Here is a 27,263-nt window from a genome sequence, read left to right as displayed (position 1 = left end):
AAACATAAAATTTAAATAAGGTAATTTTATTATTATTTTCATGGTAAAAATCCTACAGAAAATTCATCCGTTTTAAAATTTAGAAAGTCCGTCATTGATAATGTGTGTTGCGACTGTAAACAACCACCCATCAGTCAGTCAATTTTTTTTAATTAAACCATTTTATAATTTAACATGCATATGGAATGTAATTATTTTCATCTTTAGTATATTTTCAATACTATATATTTTTATTATCCCTTTACAAGCTAACCTATACTTACATTATATATATCATTGGCTTCTTAGGTAAAATATATGTTTTCGTTTAAAAATAACATACAGTGTATTTAACAATAATGACAATAAAAAAGCTAACCAAGTTTTATAATTTGCGTGCCCCTGTGTTTTGGCTGAGGTGACCAAGATTGCATTTTACGGTCTCGGAATAGCAGTTCAGACTGCTTGTTTTACACATGTTCATAGAAATTTAATGGTTGAAAACAGATATATCTAGATTTAATATCCCATTAAAAATTACATAATATAAGACCACGATCGAGAGCAACGTGGGTAGAGCAACGTGGGTAGCGATAGGCCAAGGACATCTCCTTGCAGGCGGCGTATGGGATTTGCAAATTATTTAGTCTAGATGAAATAAATGTTTATTCTTTTTACTGGTTTAATTTATGTAAATAATGAATGTTCTTGCAATATTTCCAACGTTGGACATTTTTATTTTGCTAAAATTAATATCGATGCTGCTATCGTTTATGCGAGGAGATGAGATGAAGAGGTTTTGCCGAGTCATCTCGGTTTTCCCTGTCGACACCAAAATAAAACTTGTATTGTAAGATAGTGACTGTGTACAGGGGCGTACGAAGCGGAGGCAGGATAGGCAACTACTCCCCCCCCACCACACCCCACCCGTTTCCCAGGACGGGGTGGGGGGCAAACATGTCTTTTTGCCCCTCCCCATTTTCGCCAACTGAAATTTTCCAAAAATGCTTATTTGAAAGAAAAAAGGGTCCTCCTGCACATTTTTCGTACTTCATTCTAGAAAATTTTCCGCTGCGCGGCGCATTTCCTTAAACGTTCAAGCACATAATGTCAAACCTTAAATAGTAAAAATTCAATACACACGAACTAGACTAAAAATGTCCATCGAGGGATTCTATGTACTATTTATAAAAAAATGTATCTTAAAAGATCAATCTGTTTATGTCTTAGCGAGACAATTTATTCATTTTTTTTTATGTTACACAACAATGTGCCGATGGTGTGAAGCCGGTGTATTCAGATCGAGTAGGGTTGCATAATGTTATGACGACACAATTATCATTTCTATATGCAGGTAGCTTTAAATCGAAAAATTTCAATGTTAAGAACGCTTTAAAATCATTAAAATACATCGTAAAACTCATCTCAGCCATTCTAAATCGTATTTTTTTCCCGGTGGAGACCCTCGGACCCCCTAACACCAAATTATCGCGCCTTTGGGCGCTCGCAAATTCATCAAAATGCATCGTAAAACTCATCTAAGCCATTAAAAATCGTATTTTTTTTCTGGGGGAGGCCCCTGGACCCCCCAAACACCAAAATCTCGCGATTTCGGGTGCTCGCAAATTCATCAAAACTCATTTAAGCTATTCTAAATGGTAATATTTTCCCGGGGGAGGCCCTGGACCCCCCAAACACCAAAATCTCGCACTTGCGGGCCCTCGCAAAATCATCAAAATTAATTGTAAAATTCATCTCAGCCCTTCTAAATTACAATAATTTGGGTTACGTCACTGTTTGGCGGGACTGACTGCCGTTTCATTCACCTCTACTAAAAGTGACGTCACTGGAATGTTCGGGATCAAGTCATCAAATTTAGAAATTGAATCAAACGAAAGAAATTAGACATTTATTTACTGACATCGTAATATTTTCCTATTGCAACTATTACAGGAAATTCTTATAATCCGGTATCGAGTTCTGTGCCCGACTAATGTCGATATTAGTGCTGAAAATGCATTGTTTCTTGATATTGTTCCGCTTCTTTTGTTGACTTTAAATTCGTAAGATGAACTTAACCCGCGAAGGGCGTCAGAACGCTTGTTTTCAATGGGAATAAACACCGTAGTGATAAAGACCTTCCAAGTATGGCAAAAGTGAATATCTGCATCAGGGAAATAGGGACACAAAAAGTCGATTTTCTCCAAAAGTAAGTAAGTTACACTACATTAATTTTGCTGGAACACTTAAAAAATCGTTCTGATTTCAGAACAATTGGAATTATGAAGAAACCTCTTACAGTATTCTATTATTATTATTATATATAATGTAAGTTAATTATATTATGATATATTATATTATGTAACATTTCTATATTTAATCAATAATGAATACTCACTTCTGTCAAAGATTTAAGTTTATTTTTTCAAAGTTAGTATCATTCACTTTAAACAAAATTATTTCTGCAGCAAATAAGTCTTTCATTTCTCCCCTCAAATGTGAAATTCAAAGATACATATTGCAGTTAAGAAAATAAGATTTAACTATCAACTTCATGCGTCATTAGAAGGGGACTAACTCATACTTAAATCTTATATAATAAAGGGTTTCCTTCCCTGCTTGATACTGAATATTGAGACATGTACTACTGATCTTTGTCAATAATCTATCATAATTAACTACTGAATGAATCTCAACCAATCACAAAACCTCATCATCAATTCCAATATTTCATAAGTGAATAAATAAGCAATGAATCTGTAGCAGGATTGGACTGGGTCGATCATCGGTGACCAGGTAGCTCATTCGGTAGAGCACTCGGCTTGTGATTGGAAGGTCCCAGTTCAAATCACGGTCTGGCCGCTACATTTTCTCCTCTCCTGTTACAAATCAAAATTATTGTAAATAAAGAAAATCTTCTGTAGAATGGATAAAATATAACCTTAATAGAGTTAATTGAACGATTCATATCCCTTAAATTCAACTGTTCCCTCATATTGTCATATAGAAAAATATTTTTTGGTTAAATTATGCGATTTGACTATGTAGCAACAATGGTGCTTCACCCCATCCTATTTGGTACATGTATTTCCAGTGCTTCACCACATCCCATGTGGTACATGTATTTTTGATGCTTCACCACATCCTATTTGGTACATGTATTTTGATGCTTCACCACATCCTATTTGGTACATGTATTTCCAGTGCTTCACCACATCCCATTTGGTACATGTATTTCCAGTGCTTCACCACATCCTATTTGGCACATGTATTTCCAGTGCTTCACCACATCCTATTTGGTACATGTATTTCCAGTGCTTCACCACATCCCATTTGGTACATGTATTTTTGATGCTTCACCACATCCTATTTGGTACATGTTTTTCCAGTGCTTCACCCAATCCTATTTGGTACATGTATTTCCAGTGCTTCACCACATCCTATTTGGTACATGTATTTCCAGTGCTTCACCACATCCCATTTGGTACATGTATTTTTGATGCTTCACCACATCCTATTTGGTACATGTTTTTCCAGTGCTTCACCCAAACACATTTGGTACATGTATTTCCAGTGCTTCACCCCATCCTATTAGGTACATGTATTTCCAGGGCTTCACCCCATCCCATTTGGTACATGTATTTCCAGGTCCTCACTCCATCCCATTTGGTACATGTATTTCCAGGGCTTCACCCCAACCCATTTGGTACATGTATTTCCAGGGCTTCACCCCATCCCCTTTGGTACATGTATTTCAAGTCCTTTATCCCATCCCATTTGGTACATGTATTTCCAGGGCTTCACCCCTACCCATTTGGTACATGTATTTCCAGCCCTTCACCCCATCCCCTTTGGTACATGTATTTCCAGCCCTTCACCCCATCCTATTTGGTACATGTATTTCCAGCCCTTCACCCCATCCCCTTTGGTACATGTATTTCCAGGGCTTCCCCCCAACCCATTTGGTACATGTGTTTCAAGCCCTTCACCCCATCCCATTTGGTACATGTATTTCAGCCCTTCACCCCATCCCCTTTGGTACATGTATTTCCAGCCCTTCACCCCATTTGGTACATGTAATTCCAGGGCTTCACCCCAACCCATTTGGTACATGTATTTCAGTGCTTCACCCATCCATTTGGTACATGTATTTCCAGCTTCACCCCATCCCATTTTGTACATGTATTTCCAGCCCTTCACCCCATCCCATATTCGGTACATGTATTTCCAGTACTTCATCCCATCCCATTTGGTACATGTATTTCCAGGGCATCACCCCATCCCATTAGGTACATGTATTTCCAGCCCTTCACCCCATCCCATTTGGTACATGTATTTCCAGCCCTTCACCCCATCCCATTTGGTACATGTATTTCTAGTGCTTCACCCCATCCCATTTGGTACATGTATTTCCAGAGCTTCACCCCATCCTATTTGGTACATGTATTTCCAGGGCTTCACCCCATCCTATTTGGTACATGTATTTCCAGGGCTTCACCCCATCCCATTTGGTAAATGTATTTCCAGCCCTTCACCCCCTTCCTATTAGGTACATGTATAACCAGGGCTTCACACCAATCCCATTTGGTACATGTATTTCAAGTCCTTTATCCCATCCCATTTGGTAAAAATATTTCAAAGGTCTTAATACCTTCTATTTGGTACATGTAATTCCAGGGCATCACCCCATCCTATTTGGTACATGTATTTCCAGGGCTTCACCCCATCCCATTTGGTACATGTATTTCCAGCCCTTCACCCCATCCTATTTGGTACATGTATTTCCAGGCCTTCATCCCATCCCTTTTGGTACATGTATTTCCAGGGCTTCACCCCATCCCATTTTGTACATGTATTTCCAGCCCTTCACCCCATCCCATTTGGTACATGTATTTCCAGCCCTTCACCCCATCCCATTTGGTACATGTATTTCTAGTGCTTCACCCCATCCTATTTGGTACATGTATTTCCAGAGCTTCACCCCATCCTATTTGGTACATGTATTTCCAGGGCATCACCCCATCCTATTTGGTACATGTATTTCCAGGGCTTCACCCCATCCCATTTGGTAAATGTATTTCCAGCCCTTCACCCCCTTCCTATTAGGTACATGTATAACCAGGGCTTCAACCCATCCCATTTGGTACATGTATTTCCAGGGCTTCACCCCATCCCATTTGGTACATGTATTTCCAGCCCTTCACCCCATCCTATTTGGTACATGTATTTCCAGGGCTTCACCCCAACCCATTTGGTACATGTATTTCCAGGGCTTCACCCAAACCCATTTGGTACATGTATTTCTAGTGCTTCACCCCATCCTATTTGGTACATGTATTTCCAGCCCTTCACCCCATTCCATTTGGTACATGTATTTCCAGCCCTTCACCCAATCCCCTTTGGTACATGTATTTCCAGCCCTTCACCCCATCCTATTTGGTACATGTATTTCCAGGGCTTCACCCCAACCCATTAGGTACATGTATTTCCAGCCCTTCACCCAATCCCCTTTGGTACATGTATTTCCAGCCCTTCACCCCATCCTATTTGGTACATGTATTTCCAGGGCTTCACCCCAACCCATTTGGTACATGTATTTCCAGGGCTTCACCCCAACCCATTTGGTACATGTATTTCTAGTGCTTCACCCCATCCTATTTGGTACATGTATTTCCAGCCCTTCACCCCATTCCATTTGGTACATGTATTTCCAGCCCTTCACCCCATTCCATTTGGTACATGTATTTCTAGTGCTTCACCCCATCCTATTAGGTACATGTATTTCCAGGGCGTCACCCCATCCTATTTGGTACATGTATTTCCAGGGCTTCACCCCATCCTATTTGGTACATGTATTTCCAGGGCTTTTCCCCATCCCATTTGGTACATGTATTTCCAGGGCTTTACCCCATCCCATTTGGTAGATGTATTTCCAATCCTTCACCCCATCCTATTTGGTACATGTATTTCCATTACTTCGTCCCATCCCATTTGGTACATGTATTTCCATTACTTCGTCCCATCCCATTTGGTACATGTATTTCCAGGGCTTCACCCCAACTCATTTGGTACATGTATTTCCAGGGCTTTACACCAACCCATTTGGTACATGCATTTCAAGTCCTTTATCCCATCTTATTTGGTAAAAATATTTCAAAGGGCTTAATCCCTTCTATTTGGTACATGCAATTCCAGGGCATCACCCCATCCCATTTGGTATAGGTATTTCCAGGGCTTCAACCCATCCAATTTGGTACATGTATTTCCAGTCCTTCACCCCATCCCATTAGGTACATGTATTTCCAGTATTTCACCCCATCCCATTAGGTACATGTATTTCCAGGGCTTTATCCAATCCCATTTGGTACATGTATTTCCAGAGCTGATGACATTTCTTTCTTATGTTGGATAAACAACCTTGATTTGAAGGAGTGGTTGTTTGAAGCTATATAAAACCATTGCCAGTGACCTTCCAGATGGTTGTTGACATGTATATGATATTGATGGGGATGAATTTATTTCCATTGAATATCAAATGTCAATGAAATGATGTCTGCTAGCTACTTCAAGCTTTATCACTTTCAAATAACAACAACACAAATGAAACATACAGGATGAATAACAATAACCAATATACTGTATACATGTCAGACAAGAATGTGTTCTCAATGTTTCTATGGTAACCACCAAACCTGATTTATTCCTATATCAATACCATGATAATTGATCTTTTCCTGAAAAAAATATCAAAGCTAATTTGAATAAAAAAAAAAGTTTTGGGTTTGGGGTAATGTAGAACATTATTAGATCTCATGATGTGTATGAAACAAATGATAATAAAACATGTCTTAACTCGATCAGCTGAGGCTATGTCTGAACTCGATCAGCTGAGGCTATGTCTTACCGCGATCAGTTGAGGATATGTCTTACCTTGATCAGTTGACGCTATGTCTTACCTCTATCAGCTGAGGCTATGTCTTACCTCGATCAGCTGAGGCTATGTCTTAACTCGATCAGCTGAGGCTATGTCTTAACTCGATCAGCTGAGGCTATGTCTTAACTCGATCAGCTGAGGCTATGTCTTACCTCGATCAGCTGAGGCTATCTCTTACCTTGATGAGCTAAGGCTATGTCTTACCTTAATATGCTGAGGCTATGTCTTACCGCGATCAGCTGATGATATGTCTTACCTTGATCAGTTGACACTATGTCTTACCTTGATCAGCTGAGGCTATGTCTTACCTTGATCAACTGAGGCTATGTCTTAACTCCATCAGCTGAGGCTATGTCTTACCTTGATCAGCTGAAGTTATGTCTTACCTTGATCAACTGGGGCTATGTCTTACCTTGATCAGCTGAGGCTATCTCTTACCTTGATCAGCTGAGGCTATCTCTTACCTTGATCAGTTGAGGCTATGTCTTACCTTGATCAGCTGAGGCTATGTCTTACCTTGATCAGCTGAGGCTATGTCTTACCTCGATCAGCTGAGGCTATGTCTTACCTTGATCAGCTGAGGCTATGTCTTACCTCGATCAACTGAGGATATGTCTTACCTCAATCAGCTGAAGCTTTGTCTTACCTTGATCAGCTGAGGCTATGTCTTACCTCGATCAACTGAGGCTATGTCTTACCTCAATCTGCTGAGGCTATGTCTTAACTCCATCAGCTGAGGCTATGTCTTACCTTGATCAGCTGAGGCTATGTCTTACCTCGATCAGCTGAGGCTATGTCATACCTCGATCAGCTGAGGCTATGTCTTACCTTGATCAGCTGAGGCTATGTCTTACCTCGATCAACTGAGGATATGTCTTACCTCAATAAGCTGAAGCTTTGTCTTACCTTGATCAGCTGAGGCTATGTCTTACCTCGATCAACTGAGGCTATGTCTTACCTCGATCAGCTGAGGATATGTCTTACCTCGATCAGCTGAGGCTATGTCTTACCTCGATCAGCTGAGGCTATTACCTCGATCAACTGAGGATATGTCTTACCTCGATCAGCTGAGGCTATTACCTCGATCAACTGAGGATATGTCTTACCTCAATCAGCTGAAGCTATGTCTCACCTTTATCAGCTGAGGAAATGTCTTACCATGATCAACTGAGGCTATGTCTTACCTCGATCAGCTGAGGCTATGTCTTAATTCCATCAGCTGAGGCTATGTCTTACCTTGATCAGCTGAGGCTATGTCTTACCTTGATCAGCTGAGGCTATGTCTTACCTTGATCAACTGAGGCTATGTCTTAACTTGATCAACTGAGGCTATGTCTTACCTTGATAAGCTGAGGCTATGTCTTACCTTGATCAACTGAGGCTATGTCTTACCTTGGTCAACTGAGGCTATGTCTTACCTTGATCAACTGAGGCTATGTCTTACCTTGATCAACTGAGGCTATGTCTTACCTCGATCACCTGAGGCTATGTCTTACCTTGATCAACTGAGGCTATGTCTTAACTCCATCAGCTGAGGCTATGTCTTACCTTGATCAGCTGAGGCTATGTCTTACCTTGATCAACTGAGGCTATGTCTTACCTTGATCGGCTGAGGCTATGTCTTACCTTGATCAGCTGAGGCTATCTCTTACCTTGATCAGTTGAGGCTATGTCTTACCTTGATCAGCTGAGGCTATGTCTTACCTTGATCAGCTGAGGCTATGTCTTACCTCGATCAGCTGAGGCTATGTCTTACCTTGATCAACTGAGGCTATCTCTTACCTGGATCAGCTGAGGATATGTCTTACCTCGATCAGCTGAGGCTATGTCCTTCCTCAATCGGCTGAGGGTATGTCTATAGTCTTACAGTAATCCAGGTACAGTCCTCATTTTCAAGAAAATAAAGAATTGTGTAGAATATCATTTATTTTAAAGTGCATTCTATATAGGTATCTTTACAAGACAAAATACCCGTAACTGAACAATTCAACAGCAGCGATCTAACTCCATAAACTCTGAGCTTCCGTAATCTCAACATCTCAAAGTGCGCTCTTCAAAACCCTCCTCAGAGTCGCTATGTTGTGACTGTATCTCACACAAAACCCTCCTCAGAGTCGCTATGTTGTGACTGTATCTCACACAAAACCCTCCTCAGAGTCACTATGTAATTTGACTGTATCTCACACAAAACCCTCCTCCGAGTCGCTATATTGTGACGGTATCTCACACAAAACCCTCCTCAGAGTCGCTATGTTGTGACGGTATCTCACACAAAACCCTCCTCAGAGTCGCTATGTTGTGACGGTATCTCACACAAAACCCTCCTCAGAGTCGCTATGTTGTGACTGTATCTCACACAAAACCCTCCTCAGAGTTGCTATATTGTGACTGTATCTCACACAAAACCCTCCTCAGAGTCGCTATGTCATGTGACTGTATCTCACACAAAACCCTCCTCAGAGTCGCTATGTTGTGACTGTATCTCACACAAAACCCTCCTCAGAGTCACTATGTTGTGACTGTATCTCACACAAAACCCTTCTCAGAGTCGCTATGTTGTGACTGTATCTCACACAAAACCTCCTCAGAAATGCTATGTTGTGACTGAATCTCACACAAAACCCTCCTCAGAATCGCTATGTTGTGACGGTATCTCACACAAAACCCTCCTCAGAGTAGCTATGTTGTGACTGTATCTCACACAAAACCCTCCTCAGAGTCGCTATGTTGTGACGGTATCTCACACAAAACCCTCCTCAGAGTCGCTATGTTGTGACTGTATCTCACACAGAACCCTCCTCAGAATCGCTATGTAATGTGACTGTATCTCACACAAAACCCTCCTCAGAGTCGCTATGTTGTGACTGTATCTCACACAAAACCCTCCTCAGAGTTGCTATGTTGTGACTGTATCTCACACAAAACCCTCCTCAGAGTTGCTATGTTGTGACTGTATCTCACACAAAACCCTCCTCAGAGTCGCTATGTTGTGACTGTATCTCACACAAAACCCTCCTCAGAGTCGCTTTGTTGTGACGTCTCCCACAAAAACCTCCTCAGAGTCGCTATGTTGTGACTGAATCTCACACAAAACCCTCCTCAGAGTCGCTATGTTGTGACTGTATCTCACAAAAACCTCCTCAGAGTCGCTATGTTGTGATGAATTCTCACACAAAACCCTCCTCAGAGTCGCTATGTTGTGACTGAATCTCACACAAAACCCTCCTCAGAGTCGCTATGTTGTGACTGAATCTCACACAAAACCCTCCTCAGAGTCGCTATGTTGTGACTGTATCTCACACAAAACCCTCCTCAGAGTCGCTATGTTGTGACTGTATCTCACACAAAACCCTCCTCAGAGTCGCTATGTAATGTGACTGTATCTCACACAAAACCCTCCTCAGAGTCACTATGTTGTGACTGTATCTCACACAAAACCCTCCTCAGAGTCGCTATGTAATGTGACTGTATCTCACACAAAACCCTCCTCAGAGTCGCTATGTTGTGACTGTATCTCACACAAAACCCTCCTCAGAGTCGCTATGTTGTGACTGTATCTCACACAAAACCCTCCTCAGAGTCGCTATGTTGTGACTGTATCTCACACAAAACCCTCCTCAGAGTCGCTATGTTGTGACTGTATCTCACACAAAACCCTCCTCAGAGTCGCTATGTAATGTGACTGTATCTCACACAAAACCCTCCTCAGAGTCATATGTCACTCTCACACAAAACCTCCTCAGAGTCCTATGTTGTACTGTATCTCACACAAAACCCTCCTCAGAGTCGCTATGTTGTGACTGTATCTCACACAAAACCCTCCTCAGAGTCGCTATGTTGTGACTGTATCTCACACAAAACCCTCCTCAGAGTCGCTATGTTGTGACTGTATCTCACACAAAACCCTCCTCAGAGTCGCTATGTTGTGACTGTATCTCACACAAAACCCTCCTCAGAGTCGCTATGTTGTGACTGTATCTCACACAAAACCCTCCTCAGAGTCGCTATGTAATGTGACTGTATCTCACACAAAACCCTCCTCAGAGTCGCTATGTTGTGACTGTATCTCACACAAAACCCTCCTCAGAGTCGCTATGTTGTGTGAATCTCACACAAAACCCTCCTCAGAGTCGCTATGTTGTGACTGAATCTCACACAAAACCCTCCTCAGAGTCGCTATGTATGTGACTGTATCTCACACAAAACCCTCCTCAGAGTCGCTATGTTGTGACTGTATCTCACACAAAACCCTCCTCAGAGTCGCTATGTTGTGACTGAATCTCACACAAAACCCTCCTCAGAGTCGCTATGTTGTGACTGTATATCTCACACAAAACCCTCCTCAGAGTCGCTATGTTGTGACTGTATCTCACACAAAACCCTCCTCAGAGTCGCTATGTTGTGACTGTATCTCACACAAAACCCTCCTCAGAGTCGCTATGTAATGTGACTGTATCTCACACAAAACCCTCCTCAGAGTCACTATGTTGTGACTGTATCTCACACAAAACCCTCCTCAGAGTCGCTATGTTGTGACTGTATCTCACACAAAACCCTCCTCAGAGTCACTATGTTGTGACTGTATCTCACACAAAACCCTCCTCAGAGTCACTATGTTGTGACAGTATCTCACACAAAACCCTCCTCAGAGTCGCTATGTAATTTGACTGTATCTCACACAAAACCCTCCTCAGAGTCACTATGTTGTGACTGTATCTCACACAAAACCCTCCTCAGAGTCGCTATGTTGTGACTGTATCTCACACAAAACCCTCCTCAGAGTCGCTATGTTGTGACTGTATCTCACACAAAACCCTCCTCAGAGTCGCTATGTTGTGACTGAATCTCACACAAAACCCTCCTCAGAGTCACTATGTTGTGACTGTATCTCACACAAAACCCTCCTCAGAGTCCTATGTTGTGACTGTATCTCACACAAAACCCTCCTCAGAGTCGCTATGTTGTGACTGTATCTCACACAAAACCCTCCTCAGAGTCGCTATGTTGTGACTGTATCTCACACAAAACCCTCCTCAGAGTCGCTATGTTGTGACTGTATCTCACACAAAACCCTCCTCAGAGTCGCTATGTTGTGACTGTATCTCACACAAAACCCTCCTCAGAGTCGCTATGTTGTGACTGTATCTCACACAAAACCCTCCTCAGAGTCGCTATGTTGTGACTGTATCTCACACAAAACCCTCCTCAGAGTCGCTATGTTGTGACTGTATCTCACACAAAACCCTCCTCAGAGTCGCTATGTTGTGACTGTATCTCACACAAAAACCCTCCTCAGAGTCGCTATGTTGTGACTGTATCTCACACAAAAACCCTCCTCAGAGTCGCTATGTTGTGACTGTATCTCACACAAAACCCTCCTCAGAGTCGCTATGTTGTGACTGTATCTCACACAAAACCCCTCCTCAGAGTCACTATGTTGTGACTGTATCTCACACAAAACCCTCCTCAGAGTCGCTATGTTGTGACTGTATCTCACACAAAACCCTCCTCAGAGTCGCTATGTTGTGACTGTATCTCACACAAAACCCTCCTCAGAGTCGCTATGTTGTGACTGTATCTCACACAAAACCCTCCTCAGAGTCGCTATGTTGTGACTGTATCTCACACAAAACCCTCCTCAGAGTCGCTATGTTGTGACTGTATCTCACACAAAACCCTCCTCAGAGTCGCTATGTTGTGACTGTATCTCACACAAAACCCTCCTCAGAGTCGCTATGTAATGTGACTGTATCTCACACAAAACCCTCCTCAGAGTCGCTATGTTGTGACTGTATCTCACACAAAACCCTCCTCAGAGTCGCTATGTTGTGACTGTATCTCACACAAAACCCTCCTCAGAGTCGCTATGTTGTGACTGTATCTCACACAAAACCCTCCTCAGAGTCGCTATGTTGTGACTGTATCTCACACAAAACCCTCCTCAGAGTCGCTATGTAATGTGACTGTATCTCACACAAAACCCTCCTCAGAGTCGCTATGTTGTGACTGTATCTCACACAAAACCCTCCTCAGAGTCGCTATGTTGTGACTGTATCTCACACAAAACCCTCCTCAGAGTCGCTATGTTGTGACTGTATCTCACACAAAACCCTCCTCAGAGTCGCTATGTTGTGACTGTATCTCACACAAAACCCTCCTCAGAGTCGCTATGTTGTGACTGTATCTCACACAAAACCCTCCTCAGAGTCGCTATGTTGTGACTGTATCTCACACAAAACCCTCCTCAGAGTCGCTATGTTGTGACTGTATCTCACACAAAAACCCTCCTCAGAGTCGCTATGTTGTGACTGTATCTCACACAAAACCCTCCTCAGAGTCGCTATGTAATGTGACTGTATCTCACACAAAACCCTCCTCAGAGTCGCTATGTTGTGAATCTCACACAAAACCCTCCTCAGAGTCGCTATGTTGTGACTGTATCTCACACAAAACCCTCCTCAGAGTCGCTATGTTGTGACAGTATCTCACACAAAACCCTCCTCAGAGTCGCTATGTTGTGACTGTATCTCACACAAAACCCTCCTCAGAGTCGCTATGTTGTGACTGTATCTCACACAAAACCCTCCTCAGAGTCACTATGTTGTGACTGTATCTCACACAAAACCCTCCTCAGAGTCACTATGTAATGTGACTGTATCTCACACAAAACCCTCCTCAGAGTCGCTATGTTGTGACTGTATCTCACACAAAACCCTCCTCAGAGTCGCTATGTTGTGACTGTATCTCACACAAAACCCTCCTCAGAGTCGCTATGTTGTGACTGTATCTCACACACAAAACCCTCCTCAGAGTCGCTATGTTGTGACTGTATCTCACACAAAACCCTCCTCAGAGTCGCTATGTTGTGACTGTATCTCACACAAAACCCTCCTCAGAGTCGCTATGTTGTGACTGTATCTCACACAAAACCCTCCTCAGAGTCGCTATGTTGTGACTGTATATCTCACACAAACCCCTCCTCAGAGTCGCTATGTTGTGACTGTATCTCACACAAAACCCTCCTCAGAGTCGCTATGTTGTGACTGTATCTCACACAAAACCCTCCTCAGAGTCGCTATGTTGTGACTGTATCTCACACAAAACCCTCCTCAGAGTCGCTATGTAATGTGACTGTATCTCACACAAAACCCTCCTCAGAGTCGCTATGTTGTGACTGTATCTCACACAAAACCCTCCTCAGAGTCGCTATGTTGTGACTGTATCACACACAAAACCCTCCTCAGAGTCACTTTGTTGTGACTGAATCTCACACAAAACCCTCCTCAGAGTCACTATGTTGTGACTGTATCTCACACAAAACCCTCCTCAGAGTCGCTATGTTGTGACTGTATCTCACACAAAACCCTCCTCAGAGTCGCTATGTTGTGACTGTATCTCACACAAAAACCCTCCTCAGAGTCGCTATGTTGTGACTGTATCTCACACAAAAACCCTCCTCAGAGTCACTATGTTGTGACTGAATCTCACACAAAACCCTCCTCAGAGTCCTATGTTGTGACTGTATCTCACACAAAACCCTCCTCAGAGTCACTATGTTGTGACTGTATCTCACACAAAACCCTCCTCAGAGTCACTATGTTGTGACTGAATCTCACACAAAACCCTCCTCAGAGTCACTATGTTGTGTGACTGTATCTCACACAAAAACCCTCCTCAGAGTCGCTATGTTGTGACTGTATCTCACACAAAACCCTCCTCAGAGTCGCTATGTTGTGACTGTATCTCACACAAAACCCTCCTCAGAGTCGCTATGTTGTGACTGTATCTCACACAAAACCCTCCTCAGAGTCACTATGTTGTGACTGTATCTCACACAAAACCTTCTCAGATTCACTATGTTGTGACTGAATTTCACACAAAACCCTCCTCAGAGTCGCTATGTTGTGACTGAATCTCACACAAAACCCTCCTCAGAGTCGCTATGTTGTGACTGTATCTCACACAAAACCCTCCTCAGAGTCGCTATGTTGTGAATCTCACACAAAACCCTCCTCAGAGTCGCTATGTTGTGACTGTATCTCACACAAAAACCCTCCTCAGAGTCGCTATGTTGTGACTATATCTCACACAAAACCTCCTCAGAGTCGCTATGTTGTGACTGTATCTCACACAAAACCCTCCTCAGAGTCGCTATGTTGTGACTGTATCTCACACAAAACCCTCCTCAGAGTCGCTATGTTGTGAATCTCACACAAAACCCTCCTCAGAGTCGCTATGTTGTGACTGAATCTCACACAAAACCCTCCTCAGAGTCGCTATGTTGTGACTGTATCTCACACAAAACCCTCCTCAGAGTCACTATGTTGTGACTGTATCTCACACAAAACCCTCCTCAGAGTCGCTATGTTGTGACTGTATCTCACACAAAACCCTCCTCAGAGTCGCTATGTTGTGACTGTATCTCACACAAAACCCTCCTCAGAGTCGCTATGTTGTGACTGTATCTCACACAAAACCCTCCTCAGAGTCGCTATGTTGTGACTGTATCTCACACAAAACCCTCCTCAGAGTCGCTATGTTGTGACTGTATCTCACACAAAACCCTCCTCAGAGTCGCTATGTTGTGACTGTATCTCACACAAAACCCTCCTCAGAGTCGCTATGTTGTGACTGTATCTCACACAAAAACCCTCCTCAGAGTCGCTATGTTGTGACTGTATCTCACACAAAACCCTCCTCAGAGTCGCTATGTTGTGACTGTATCTCACACAAAACCCTCCTCAGAGTCGCTATGTTGTGACTGTATCTCACACAAAACCCTCCTCAGAGTCGCTATGTTGTGACTGTATCTCACACAAAACCCTCCTCAGAGTCGCTATGTTGTGACTGTATCTCACAAAAACCTCCTCAGAGTCGCTATGTTGTGACTGTATCTCACACAAAACCCTCCTCAGAGTCGCTATGTTGTGACTGTATCTCACACAAAACCCTCCTCAGAGTCGCTATGTTGTGACTGTATCTCACACAAAACCCTCCTCAGAGTCGCTATGTTGTGACTGTATCTCACACAAAACCCTCCTCAGAGTCGCTATGTTGTGACTGTATCTCACACAAAACCCTCCTAGAGTCGCTATGTTGTGACTGTATCTCACACAAAAACCCTCCTCAGAGTCGCTATGTTGTGATGTATCTCACACACCTCCAGAGTCCTATGTTGTGACTCTCACACAAAACCCTCCTCAGAGTCGCTATGTTGTGACTGTATCTCACACAAAACCCTCCTCAGAGTCGCTATGTTGTGACTGTATCTCACACAAAACCCTCCTCAGAGTCGCTATGTTGTGACTGTATCTCACACAAAACCTCCTAGAGTCCTATGTTGTGACTGTATCTCACACAAAACCCTCCTCAGAGTCGCTATGTTGTGACTGTATCTCACACAAAACCCTCCTCAGAGTCGCTATGTTGTGACTGATCTCACACAAAAACCCTACTCAGAGTCGCTATGTTGTGACTGTATCTCACACAAAACCCTCCTCAGAGTCACTATGTTGTGACTGTATCTCACACAAAACCCTCCTCAGAGTCGCTATGTTGTGACTGATCTCACACAAAACCCTCCTCAGAGTCGCTATGTTGTGACTGAATCTCACACCACACAAAACCCTCCTCAGAGTCACTATGTTGTGACTGTATCTCACACAAAACCCTCCTCAGAGTCACTATGTTGTGACTGTATCTCACACAAAACCCTCCTCAGAGTCGCTATGTTGTGACTGTATCTCACACAAAACCCTCCTCAGAGTCACTATGTTGTGACTGTATCTCACACAAAACCCTCCTCAGAGTCGCTATGTTGTGACTGAATCTCACACAAAACCCTCCTCAGAGTCGCTATGTTGTGACTGTATCTCACACAAAACCCTCCTCAGAGTCGCTATGTTGTGACTGTATCTCACACAAAACCCTCCTCAGAGTCGCTATGTTGTGACTGTATCTCACACAAAACCCTCCTCAGAGTCGCTATGTTGTGACTGTATCTCACACAAAACCCTCCTCAGAGTCGCTATGTAATGTGACTGTATCTCACACAAAACCCTCCTCAGAGTCGCTATGTTGTGACTGTATCTCACACAAAACCCTCCTCAGAGTCGCTATGTTGTGACTGTATCTCACACAAAACCCTCCTCAGAGTCGCTATGTTGTGACTGTATCTCACACAAAACCCTCCTCAGAGTCGCTATGTTGTGACTGTATCTCACACAAAACCCTCCTCAGAGTCGCTATGTTGTGACTGTATCTCACACAAAACCCTCCTCAGAGTCGCTATGTTGTGACTGTATTTCACACAAAACCCTCTTCAGAGTCACAATGTTGTGACTGTATTTCACACAAAAACCCTCCTCAGAGTCGCTATGTTGTGACTGTATTTCACACAAAACCCTCCTCAGAGTCGCTTTGTTGTGACTGTATCTCACACAAAACCCTCCTCAGAGTCGCTTTGTTGTGACTGTATCTCACACAAAACCCTCCTCAGAGTCGCTATGTTGTGACTGTATCTCACACAAAACCCTCCTCAGAGTCGCTATGTTGTGACTGTATCTCACACAAAACCCTCCTCAGAGTCACTATGTTGTGACTGTATCTCACACAAAACCCTCCTCAGAGTCGCTATGTAATGTGACTGTATCTCACACAAAACCCTCCTGCTATGTTGTGACTGTATCTCACACAAAACCCTCCTCAGAGTCGCTATGTTGTGACTGTATCTCACACAAAACCCTCCTCAGAGTCGCTATGTTGTGACTGTATCTCACACAAAACCCTCCTCAGAGTCGCTATGTTGTGACTGTATCTCACACAAAACCCTCCTTAGAGTCGCTATGTTGTGACTGTATCTCACACAAAACCTCCTCAGAGTCGCTATGTTGTGACTGTATCTCACACAAAACCCTCCTCAGAGTCGCTATGTTGTGATTGTATCTCACACAAAACCCTACTCAGAGTCGCTTTGTTGTGACTGTATCTCACACAAAGCCCTCCTCAGAGTCGCTATGTTGTGACTGTATCTCACACAAAACCCTCCTCAGAGTCGCTATGTTGTGACTGTATCTCACACAAAACCCTCCTCAGAGTCGCTATGTTGTGACTGTATCTCACACAAAACCCTCCACAGAGTCGCTATATTGTGAAGTATCTCACACACAACCCTCCTCAGAGTCGCTATGTTGTGAAGTATCTCACACACAACCCTCCTCAGAGTCGCTATGTTGTGAAGTATCTCACACACAACCCTCCTCAGAGTCGCTATGTTGTGACTGTATCTCACATAAAACCCTCATCAGAGTCGCTATGTTGTGACTGTATCTCACACAAAACCCTCCTCAGAGTCGCTATGTAATGTGACTTGATCTCACACAGAACCCTCCTCAGAGCCGCTATGTAATGTGACTGTATCTCACACAAAACCCTCCTCAGAGTCGCTATGTTGTGACTGTATCTCACACAAACCCCTCCACAGAGTCACTATGTTGTGACTGTATCTCACAAAAAACCCTCCTCAGAGTCGCTATGTTGTGACTGTATCTCACACAAAACCTTCCTGAGAGTCGCTATGCCGTGACTGTATCTCACACAAAACCCTCCTAAGAGTTGCTATGTAATGTGACTGTATCTCACACAAAACCCTCCTAAGAGTTGCTATGTAATGTGACTGTATCTCACACAAAACCCTCCTCAGAGTCACTATGTTGTGACTGTATCTCACACAAAACCCTCCTCAGAGTCACAATGTTGTGACTGTATCTCACACAAAAACCTCCATAGAGTCGCTATGTAATGTGACTGTATCTCACACAAAACTCTCCTCAGAGTCGCTATGTAATTTGTACATAGCGACTCTCAGGTAGGTTTTGTGTGAGATATAGTCACAACATAGCGACTCTGAGGAGGGTTTTTTGTGAGATACAGTCACAACATATCGACTCTAAGGAGGGTTTTGTGTGAGATACAGTCACATTACATAGCGACTCTGAGGAGGGTTTTGTGTGAGATTCAGTCACAACATTGTGACTCTGAAGAGGGTTTTGTGTGAAATACAGTCACAACATAGCGACTCTGAGGAGGGTTTTGTGTGAGATACAGTCACAACATAGCGACTCTGAGGAGGGTTTTGTGTGAGATACAGTCACAACATTGTGACTCTGAAGAGGGTTTTTGTGTGAAATACAGCCACATTATATAGCGTTATATAACAAAACCCTCTTCAGAGTCACAATGTTGTGACTGTATCTCACACAAAACCCTCCTCAGAGTCACAATGTTGTGACTGTATCTCACACAAAACCCTCCTCAGAGTCGCTATGTAATTTGACTGTATCTCACACAAAACCCACCTCAGAGTCACTATGTTGTGACTGTATCTCACAAAAAACCCTCCTCAGAGTCGCTATGTTGTGACTGTATCTCACACAAAACCTACCTGAGAGTCGCTATGTCGTAACTGTATCTCACACAAAACCTCCTCAGAGTCGCTATGTTGTGACTGAATCTCACACAAAACCCTCCTCAGAGTCGCTATGTTGTGACTGTATCTCACACAAAACCCTCCTCAGAGTTGCTATGTTGTGACTGTATCTCACACAAAACCCTCCTCAGAGTTGCTATGTTGTGACTGTATCTCACACAAAACTCTCTTCAGAGTCGCTATGTTGTGACTGTATCTCACACAAAACCCTCCTCAGAGTCGCTATGTAATGTGACTGTATGTCACACAAAACCCTCCTCAGAGTCACTATGTTGTGACTGTATCTCACACAAAACCCTCCTCAGAGTTGCTATATAATGTGACTGTATTTCACACAAAACCCTCTTCAGAGTCACAATGTTGTGACTGTATCTCACACAAAACCCTCCTCAGAGTTGCTATGTAATGTGACTGTATCTCACACAAACCCCTCCACAGAGTCACAATGTTGTGACTGTATCTCACACAAAACCCTCCTCAGAGTTGCTATGTAATGTGACTGTATCTCACACAAACCCCTCCACAGAGTCACTATGTTGTGACTGTATCTCACACAAAAACCTCCTCAGAGTCACTATGTTGTGACTGTATCTCACACAAAACCCTCCTAAGAGTCGCTATGTAATTTGACAGTATCTCACACAAAACCCTCCTCAGAGTCGCTATGTTGTGACTGTATCTCACACAAAACCCTCCTCAGAGTCGCTATGTAATTTGACTGTATCTCACACAAAACCCTCCTCAGAGTCGCTATGTAATTTGACAGTATCTCACACAAAACCCTCCTAAGAGTCGCTATGTCGTGACTGTATCTCACACAAAACCCTCCTCAGAGTCGCTATGTTGTGACTGTATCTCACACAAAACCCTCCTCAGAGTCGCTAATTTTGACTGAATCTCACACAAAACCCTCCTCAGAGTCGCTTGTGACAGTATCTCACACAAAACCCTCCTCAGAGTCGCTATGTAATGTGACTGTATCTCACACAAAACCCTCCTCAGAGTCGCTATGTCGTGACTGTATCTCACACAAAACCCTCCTCAGAGTCGCTAATTTTGACTGAATCTCACACAAAACCCTCCTCAGAGTCGCTTGTGACAGTATCTCACACAAAACCCTCCTCAGAGTCGCTATGTAATGTGACTGTATCTCACACAAAACCCTCTTCAGAGTCACTATGTTGTGACTGTATCTCACACAAAACCCTCCTCAGAGTTGCTATGTTGTGACTGTATCTCACACAAAACCCTCTTCAGAGTCACTATGTTGTGACTGTATCTCACACAAAACCCTCCTCAGAGTTGCTATGTTGTGACTGTATCTCACACAAAACCCTCCTCAGAGTCACTTTGTTGTGATTGTATCTCACAGCTATAAAACAGCCTTGCATCCAATAATATGAGTAGAAATCCTGACAATTTTTTTTTTCTGAAAGTCAATTATATTTCTGTACATTGTTTAAGATCTGGCACAGTTGAAAAGCTGCATTAATGTGTATCAGTAATAGATTAGTGATTAGAAATGGAGATAAACCAGTGGTATTCTACATCTGAGGGAACAACTTCACTATTTTGATACTGGATTGCTATCAAGGATGAGGTACATCGGATCGCTAACTGATGATTGTTACCATAGTAACACAAAGGGAAAGAACTTTTACAGCCCTACCATAAATACTTGATAGCTAATATACTTCAAACAAAAATCAAACAAAATCCAATATCTGTACTGGTGTGAAATGAAATCATTCTATAACAAACAATATCTTGAATATCAATATTTGTAATCTATTATGTGATGAAGTTTCTGTATTTGTATTTATATTCACTGGTTTTTATTTCAGTGCCAGAAGTGAAACTATGATGGAAGTCAAGTTATATGTATAAGACATACAGGGACAATTAGACTCCACCATGACCGATGATCAGAGCCGTTTAGTGTATACATAGCAGCTAATCTACATGTGACATATCAATTGATGGGTGTTTGCAAAGTATCAGGTAATAAGGCGGTTGAACTTATAACATCAGCAAAAAAACATCAATATGTATACATGTACTGTGACAAGTAAACATCAAACTAACAGGTAAACATTAACCTACAACGTTAACATCAAACTGCAAGATAAACATCAAACTCGCAGGTATAAACATAAAACTAACATGTGTAAACTTCAAACTATAAGGTGTAAACACCAAACCAACAGGTAAACATCAAACAAACAGGTAAACACCAAACTAACAGGTAAACATCAAACAACAGGTGAACATCAAACTACAAGTTAAACATCAAACTCACAGGTACAAACATCAAACTAACATGTGTAAACTTCAAACCATAAGGTGTAAACACCAAACTAACAGGTAAACATCAAACTAACAGGTCAACATCAAACAACAAGGTAAACATCAAACTACATGTTAAACATCAAACAACAGGTAAACATCAAACAAACAGGTAAACATCAAACAAACAAATAAACATCCAACAAACAGGTGAACATCAAATAAACAGTTAAACATCAAACAATCAGGTAAACATCAAACAAACAGGTAAACATCAAACAAACAGGTAAACATCAAACAAACAGGTAAACATCAAACAAACAGGTAAACGTCAAACTAACAGGTAAAAATCAAACTAACAGATAAACAACAGGTAAACATCAAAGAAACAGGTAAACATCAAACTAACAGGTAAACATCAAACTAACAGGTAAAAATCAAACAATAGGTAAACATCAAACAACAGGTAATCATCAAACTAACAGGTAAACATCAAACAACAGGTAAACATCAAACTAACAGGTAAAAATCAAACAATAGGTAAGCATCAAACAAACAGGTAAACATCAAACAACAGGTAAAAATCAAACTAACAGATAAACAACAGGTAAACATCAAACTACCAGGTGTAAATATAAAACCAACAGGTAAGCATCAAACTACTAGGTAAACATCAAACTACTAGGTAAACATCAAACTACCAGGTAAACATCAAATAACAGGTTAACATCAAACTAACAGGGTTTTTTTGGGGGGGTTTGGTTTCATGTATCATTTCAATGCTTCATATAATAATAGAAGGTATGTATCATGTATTTCATTGTACAGTATTTCATCAGTTTTTACCCTAGCAACCTCAAGGGCAGAAATGTACATAGCATTGTGCGTACCTTATATGATCTAAGTTGACTCCAGCAATTTTTCTAGTTTTCAGTTTTAATGGGGGTGGGGAAGTGTCCTAAGTAATTAAATCAAATTGAGAAGTACATCCACAGAAAGTAACTGACCTTTAACTTTGAAGAGAGGTCATGGTTATTCATTTGAACGATCTTGATAGATTTTACTCTCTAGAGATATAGGCCCAATGTCAGCGCTATGGTCCTCTCGATTTCTGACAGAAAGGGAGGAAATGCTAAACTTATTTGACATATGACCTTTAATGAGTTCTATAAAAAAGCCCCTCCAACCTGCAGGTTACGGCCAATACCTGATCACAATAATGCCACTTGTTTATTTAATCAGGTTACGGCCAATACCTGATCACAATAATGCCACTTGTTTATTTAATAAGAACATTCAAAACTCACCACGTGAATCGAGCGGTTAAAATCTAGATTTACAATAAATCTGTAATTGAAATCAAAATCAAATCTGTAATCAAAATATAAATATTTCAATGGAAATGCATCATACAAAACCCGAATGATACTTACTTTCATCTGATATTGAAGAACAGAAGTTATGCAGGACAGTGTCGAAACATCAGCACACAGCTTTGAACAACACCTAATTATAAGAAACGAGAAACTCCAGTCGGAGGAAAATATGACCTCTTGTCTTATCGAAACGTAACACAGATAAATAAACATGTACAAGACCAATGCTTAAAGTTAAAATTCCAACTTCCGACCGCTTCTGTATCACGTGACATTGTCTCCTGCAGCTTCCATGAGAGCGGTATCACCAGTACTCTCTGCCACCTGTTTCATATTTGGGGCCACGTGGGGTAACTTGCGCGTGATTTAATGAAACGAAAAAAATGAGATTAGGTTAAGAATATTTGCAACAGGAACATGTGATGTATGATTGCTGGTTAACAATTCTAATGTTGTTGCTTTCTTGCATATTCCGAAAAAAAAATTGAAATTTAAATACAGTTTGAATAGGCAAAGGACAACCTACTCTGTCTAAAATATCTTTTTTGTATGTATTTGGAAGTACAAGACATTTCTTTAAAAACCACATGAGATAAAATTTGGATATGCTATATGCATGTTATGCTGTACGTCAGTTTTCAGAAATGAACACAAAACTCGACGTGGTGCTGAGTTTTCTTACAGGGCGTCTATGTATGTATAGTTCCGTCTTATCTGTCGCCCATCAAACCGATACAGTCTGCCCCCGGGAGTCGGAAAGGGGGTCGTGTGTAGATGGAGATAGGTATAAATACTTACCACTGGCAGTGATGTGAGACTCCTCCTTTTTATAGCGTGTTTTTTTCGTTATTGCGTTGATGTCTCTGATCGGAAGAACAAGTCTTATCCCGCATGCTTCAGCTTCTATATATAATGTAATTCACAGCAGTCTCACGCGTATCTTTGAATCATTAGAAATGATATGAGAACTAACCAAAATGAACCGCCATTTTTGGACCTTATTTGAGATAAACATATTTTTTATAGAGTATACTTTATTATGGATTTCAAGAGTTTTATCTAAGAGTGGTAGAATTTAGCTAGGAACACTTTGTGATCGTACCTACATTATGTATCTAGGATTGTTCCCTCATACATTAACATGGCGACACATCGACAAATCCAGGATAACAAAGACAACAAACAAAACAGCATATGTCTTCACAAAATGCAAGTACATCCTGTCATTGCACTTAAACCATGAGGTATGATAAAAATTGTCTTTTGTTGAAAGTTTGCGGCAGTTGAATTCACCTATATTAGGTAGACACATTTGTATGTTTGAAATGCCCAAGTTATAATGAATTACAAATATATGAGCAAACCCCATGTCGTCAAACAAGACATTGATAAGATTGATTAACACAAAAGAGTTTGTACATTCAAAATATATGTAAAAAGTTCATGTGATTTCATTTCTCTCTTTAGTTATAAATAAAAGAACACAGAAATCACGAAAACACCTATTACACGGATGGTATTTACTCATTAACTAGTAACGTCTTTGATTAGTTTTACGATTTCCCTTGGCGGTAACTTTAATTAGTAAATTTTATAAGGACATGATAAACAGATAGACAGTGGTATTTATACGACATGATATAGAAAATATGATAGCCCCTATAAATCAATAGAATAATAATTAATTCCTATTTTGTCGGTGATTGGAAGGTCTGGTGGTATTTTGGTAATTGACAGAGTACGGACTAATGTAATAGTAGAAAGTTGGCATTCTCTGAGGGCATATTTCCTGACCAAATGAGTGTAAATAGATGTAGAAATCGATAGTGTTCCAGGCGCCCCGAAATCTTCCCCTTATAGTATAACTTATATTGCATGTGGAGGTGTATTTAGACTGGCCGTGGTCGTTCTAGGCTTAGTGGATTCTCCTCCATTGATACACAAGAGTCGAGATTTGGGTACAACTTGTTTAGCATATGTATCCATGTTCGGCATTAACTCTCTATTCTAAATGTAGCCAAGTTGCCTATATATATACAACACTTTATACTGCAACTGTCCCACATACTGACCGATAACTGCTGACGGATAAACTTGTGCTTTATCCGTCAATACGAAATGCTTTATCCGTCAATACGATCACGTGAATTTGTTCCATATCTGACGGAACATTTTCTAACTTGACCCAGAACTTGAACCTTCCAGTGAATGAAACGTCATTCAGTCCCGCAAAAACGTGACGTCACATTCACCGAAATGATGTCATTTTTACGATATCGAAAATCTCGTATGGCGGTGTCGTCTTTTTCTTGGCTCATGGCAAAGGTATGTATTGTGAAGTAATTCTTTACAGGGTATTTATTGTTATTTGAGTATTTTCATTTCCTTTCAGTGATATATCACCAGAATAGAATTACGGTTACTGTTTGTGAATGCGCTTATTTATTTCCAACGGCAGTAAAAAGGAGTACCCGTAGAAGAGATACCCGTACTTCCGGTAAGGGTAAGATAATTTCTATCTGTCTTACTCAGGACGCAAAAACAGTGGCGCTAGGCTTAGCCTACTTTATATCAAAAGTAATGTAAAAAGCATCATTAACCCATTAAGAGTGAGACAATGTGAAAGATGTAGACTTGCAATTCCGCTCCACTACGATGCATTAAGTTGCATTGTGCTCCTTGTATTGGAGCGTTACGTAGAGGTAAAAATTAGACTTACAAGTACATATATTGGCCTTCTTTGACTTTTCGCCGGACAAACTTTTAAATATGTAGCTTGCCTTATATTTTTTTATTGCTACCATCCCTTGGTAGCTATTATTATAATCGGTCGCTTTGACTGCCATGTTGTTAAGATTTCACATGGTTATGAATAATCTGTTCACTTTGATTGGTTGGCCAAATCTATTTACGCGTTGATTGGTTACTGTACTTGTTGTTGAAGATGTCATTTGTGTAAGGGCTACCAGTGGGGAATTCATTGCAAACAGATTATCATTAGATAAACCCAGAGAAGTTCGAATGTTTTTTTTTCTAATTATCGGGCATTATTTTCAGAAATCACACAAGGCGGTGCTACATATAGTGAATAGAAAAAGGGTACGTCAAGAGAGGTTTCAAATATTCGGTGATATGTCGAGTTTTATTCAATTCAATTCAAAATATTTTATTGAGCATGTAATTGGATAACAGGCAGTTGGCTAGCTAATCATGACCCACTGCTAGTAACTGTCCGTACATGGGAGATGTTAGACTGGCCACCAGACCCTAAGTTGTTGATAAGACTTTATCAGCAGATTTCTTTACTAGATTATCTCCCCCTAGTTTAAAACTTTCTAACTCTAGAATCAGGCATGTAGTAGAGACAAAAATAATCAAGCCAAATTTTAGTGAATTTTTTAATATTCTAGAGACTGGTGGCCAGTCTAGGGAGATGTGGAAACAAAATAGTAGGCTTTTTGATTAAGGGATACTTGTGGCACTGCCATCGTCGGAGATGTGGTACTGCATGCCTAAAGTAAAGTGCAGTTTATTACGTTTGTTTATATGCGCATGTATTTCACCAACTTGTTCACGTTACCCGTACTCCGTACAATGCATATTAGACGGAAAAAACTTGATAGTATTAGGAAAAGGTCCAAACAACTTTATAACAATAATCAAACCGTTAATTGTCATCACGCATGTCGTATTATGTTTCCCGACGTCGCCCTAATTACCACCGTCAGTCGACTATCACTGTGCCAGACCGCAGACATATAAAATTTGAATATGTTTGGATGTTGTCACCTCATCTTTGGCCATCGTTATCAATTTTATTATGCTATAATTTTTTTAAAGAAACTTTTTTTTTCTGATAGGTAGCATATAGTGGCCCTGTCATGACTATCATGAAGTTAATTATCTTTTACATTGAATGTGAAAGCTTTTAAATACTTCTATATATATGCTTTACTCATTTGCTTTATGCGCTGAATTTACAATGTACGCGAACTTAAGATGCACGAAGGTTGCTTTGAAATGGCACAAAGCTTTGTTAGAAGTTATTGCTCAAAAAGTTTAATGCGAGGGAAAAACTCGGTTAAGTTACGTTCTGTCGACTTTTTACGAACACCACATTGAATGATGGCGTGTGGGCATGTTTACAGTCTTCTACATCGCACTAATGTGCTGTATATGATGCCTGAACAGTTATGATTTC

General features: G+C 41.3%; 1 protein-coding gene across 1 annotated transcript in view; it reads right to left on the bottom strand.

The window, feature by feature from the left end:
* LOC138320423 (carboxyl-terminal PDZ ligand of neuronal nitric oxide synthase protein-like) overlaps window positions 1–23,265 on the bottom strand; it is a 193,364-nt gene extending 170,099 nt beyond the window's left edge. The window contains exon 1 of the mRNA XM_069263379.1: window positions 23,120–23,265. The gene's annotated coding sequence lies outside the window, so the exon portion shown is untranslated. The remainder of the gene's footprint in view (window positions 1–23,119) is intronic.
* Window positions 23,266–27,263: the final 3,998 nt, after the last annotated feature.

The sequence above is a fragment of the Argopecten irradians genome, chromosome 4 (genome assembly GCF_041381155.1).
Source record: "Argopecten irradians isolate NY chromosome 4, Ai_NY, whole genome shotgun sequence".
NCBI lineage: Eukaryota > Metazoa > Mollusca > Bivalvia > Pectinida > Pectinidae > Argopecten > Argopecten irradians.
Note: the sequence above shows the minus strand (reverse complement) of the source record. Positions and strands in the feature narration are given on the sequence as shown.